The following is a 3,857-nucleotide window of genomic DNA, read 5'->3' as shown; positions in this document are numbered from 1 at the left end:
CAACCGTTGGTACTGTGATGTTTATTGAGCAGAATGGTTAAAGTATTGTTTTCTGTCTTTTTCTGTGGCTTTGATTTCTGGACGACACTTTTAAAGTTCTAAGAAGTTTAAAAGTTTTGACATTATTTTCTTCAAAATGTGGACTGCCGTGTAAAATCAGTCATTAGGTCCAACTTGCTAGTACGGGGTTGACCCCTTTTGCCTCAGAACCGTCTTAATCCATGGTGGTATTGATTCAAGAGGTCCTGGAAACATTCCTCAGAGAGGTTGGTCCTTATTGACTCAACAGCATCACACAGTTGCTGCAGATTTGTCAGCTGAACATTCATGATGCCGATCTCCCTTTCCACCTCATCCCAAAGGTTCTATTGGGTTCTGGTGACTGTGGAGGTCATTAGAGTCCAGAGGAGTCATTGTCATGTTCTAGAAACCAGTCTGAGATGACTCCAGCTTCAGGACATGGTGTAAGTAGCATCAGAAGATGGTACTCTGTAGTCATAAAGGGATGGACATGGTCAGCAACAATACCCAGGTAGACTGTGGGGTTAGAACCATGATCAATTGGTATTAAAGTGTGCCAAAAAAATAACGCCACATCATGACACCACCACCACCAGCCTGAACCATAGATACAAGGCAGGATGGATCCATGCTTTCATGTTGTTGATGCCAAATTCTGACTCGACCATCTAAATAGAGCAGCAGAAATAGACCAAGAATCATCAGCCCAAACAACGTTTTTCCATCTTCTATTGTCCAGTTTTGGTGAGTCTGTGAGAATCAGTTTCCTGTTCTTAGTTGACAGGAGTGATACCGGCTATGTTCTTCTGCTGCTGTAGTCCATCTGCTTCAAGGTTGTTGTTTGTTCATAGATGTTCTTCTGCAGACCTCAGTTGTAACCAGTGGTCATTGGAATTACTGTTGTCTCTCTATCATCTGGAACCAGTCTGACCATTCTCCTCTGACATCAACAAGGCAGATCCACCCACAGACCTGCATCTCACTGAATATTTTTATCTTTTCTGACCATTCTCTGTAAACTCTAGAGATGGTTGTGGGTGAAAATCCCAGTAGATCAGCAGTTTCTGAAATCCTCAGACCAGCCCGTCTGACACCAACAACCATGTCACGTTCAAAGCCCCTTCAATCACCTTTCTTCTCCATTATGATGCTCAGTTTGAACTGCAGCAGATCGTCTGGACCATGTCTACATGCCTAAGTGCACTGAGTTGCTGCCCTGTAATTGGCTGATTAGAAATTTAAACAGGTGTGCATTTCAAAATTCCTTGTTATTAGACTTTGTCAGCTTGTAAATGAGCTCTATATGTTCTTGGACGATACCACTTAAATTCCATTTTGTCCTTCATTAGTAAAAGAAAATTCTTGCAGGTTAGGTTGGACTGAAATGTCTCAAGTGAGTAAATTTAAATGCAATTTGTTGAGACTTGATTTAAAAGTCTATAAGAGTAATTCTGAAGATGTTAGCCATATATATATATTTAAGCTGAATCTTGCAGAAATTGTCCATGGAGTTCATCTATTGAGCACAAATGATATATCACAGTTTGTCATCTGCAAAAGTGTCAAACTCTACAGACTCAAGAGGCTTCGCTCTGCTGTCCGCTTTTTTTTTAAGGATTACTGCCGTTGTTACCTGCCTCAGGTGTATTTTACCAGCAAAATTCTTGAAGACCAGAATTTGTGAGAGAATGAGGAGTTAACCAGCAGTTGAGGTCTGTTGTCTGAGGACTGTGACATCGGTGCTTTCCAAACAGTGAAAACCAGAGGTTCTGGGGCCCGTTTCAAGAAGCAGGTTTTGTTGAAACTCTGAATATGTGAAGTCTTTTCAGTTTCAGATACAGTGGTAACTTAAACCAGTGAAAGTGGGCGAAACCAAGCCCGTTTCACGAAGCGGGTTGAGCTGAACTCAGAATCAATCACTATGGTAACTGACTTTATGATTGTAACCTGGTCTGGAGCAGGTTTCCTTCCCTGCAGTCTCCGCCCCTTAAAGTGAAGGACGTTCAAAATAGGACTTTCTTATTGAAATGTTGAGAACATTCACATTGGAGACTGCACGTTTCTGCCACGCTGAAACCAAAACGGCGAGTCCATTCATAGAGGATCCCGTAGACGCGGTTACGATTGTTTCAAAAAACGGTCTTTCGTGTGATTACGGAGATTTCTCATTAAATTATTGACAGATCAAAAACCATTCCTTACTTAACAAGTGACAAAATGACCTTCCTAACATTATTTAGTTCTTATCCTGATCTGGAAAAACAAGAATGTGACTTTTTACAAGGAAACTATTTCTGTCAGCTGATAAAGGAGAACTTCTAGAAAACATTTCAAAAAGATCTGAGTGAGTTTACTCTCAATAGTGAAAGTTTAGGCTGATCTTGTAATCTATTCAGTCAATAGCAGCTTTAGACTTCACACTATTTTCACGTTTTCTAGCAGGAAAACCGATCTTTTCGTTTAATGGAGGATGATTGTGTTATTTGTATGTTTTGTAAGTTACCTGCTGGTAAGCAGATTACTGAGCAGAAAAAAAGAAACTTATCAGGATTTCCTCATTAGCGGCGAGCGAAGAGCCCAGCGGCTAATCCCATTCTGACGGGCGGACAGGAACATGTGGCACACGTAAAACCGCATGTCCATCGTCGGACAGGTGACTGGGTCCTTCTGATAGAAGCTGGGTGGGATCCATTTGTGCATTTCCCTCACGCGATGCGTCATAACACTCAGGCTCGCTAAGCTCCAGCTGCCATGTGCTTTAAGGCGAACAGCCCCCGGACCTCGATTCATTAAGGCATGGACTGAAGTACTCACCATGCACTTTCACCTGTCTGCGGGCCCCCCCGGACTGTCAGCCAGGACCGTGTTGTCTTGTCCTGGGCGTGGACCGCCCCATGTACAATGAGCTAACCCAATTTGTGTAAATGGGGCAGCCTTGGTGCAGTGGTAGGGCGGTCGACTCCTGATTGAAAGATGGCGGGGTTCGATTCCCGCCTTGCCCGCCCATGTATTGAAGTTTCCTTGGGTAAGACACTGAACCCCACCTTACCTTTGGTGGAAGGTCGGCGGCATTGTTCAGTAGCGGAGCCACCACCAGTGTGTGAATGGGTCTGTGACTGTAAAGCGCTGTGGGCCTACGAGGAAGGTAGAAAGGCACTATACAAATATACGCCGTTCACCATAAATCTCAGTCTGTGTGTCGGTTTGAGTAAAATCACAACCATGCATCAGGTGTACATCGTGTTTTCTTTGTAATAACGTATTTGTTTATTGGAAAGTTTGAAATGTCGTTTACAAAAACATTAATACCACGATCTGGATAGAAAACCTGAGTTTTTTCCCTTTTAAAATTGGACCAAAATGAAGCATCTACGATCATTTTACTATATCTGCTGAGCTGTATCTCATTGTTAACTCACATGTCTAATATGGTGTCGCTTTTTGCGTATTGTGGATAATGGTAACAGGCTAGCAAGGCATCTATAGCAGTATAACTCATTAACTACCAACGTGTTGTTGATCTGTGACCTTGGAAAGATGCTTGTGTATTGAATTTTTCAGAAAAATCCTCTTTAGCACTTTTTACTAATATAGAGATTTCAGTCTTTCACCTGCTAACTCGACGAGCATCATTGGGAAGCTACTTGGATATAATTTTAGATTTTTAAAGTTTGAGAACTTTAGCATTTGGGTGGAGAGATTGCAAAAGTGTCTTTACCCTGTCGCTCGCACATTTTTACTAGAATATTTTTAAAATGAACATGATTTTTTGTTTCAACATAAATGAAATGATTTGGCACATTAAATGAGTAAATGTGGGTGTGGTTAACAACAAA

At 41.8% G+C, this 3,857-nt stretch overlaps 1 protein-coding gene across 1 annotated transcript in view; it reads left to right on the top strand.

Moving 5' to 3' along the window:
• dlc (deltaC) overlaps positions 1 to 3,857 on the top strand; it is a gene marked incomplete at its 3' end in the record, with an annotated part of 48,729 nt that overhangs the window by 43,513 nt on the left and 1,359 nt on the right.

This window comes from Oryzias melastigma, linkage group LG13 (assembly GCF_002922805.2).
Source record: "Oryzias melastigma strain HK-1 linkage group LG13, ASM292280v2, whole genome shotgun sequence".
NCBI lineage: Eukaryota > Metazoa > Chordata > Actinopteri > Beloniformes > Adrianichthyidae > Oryzias > Oryzias melastigma.
The sequence above is the reverse complement of the archived record's forward strand: the minus strand, read 5'-3'. Positions and strand labels throughout refer to the sequence as shown.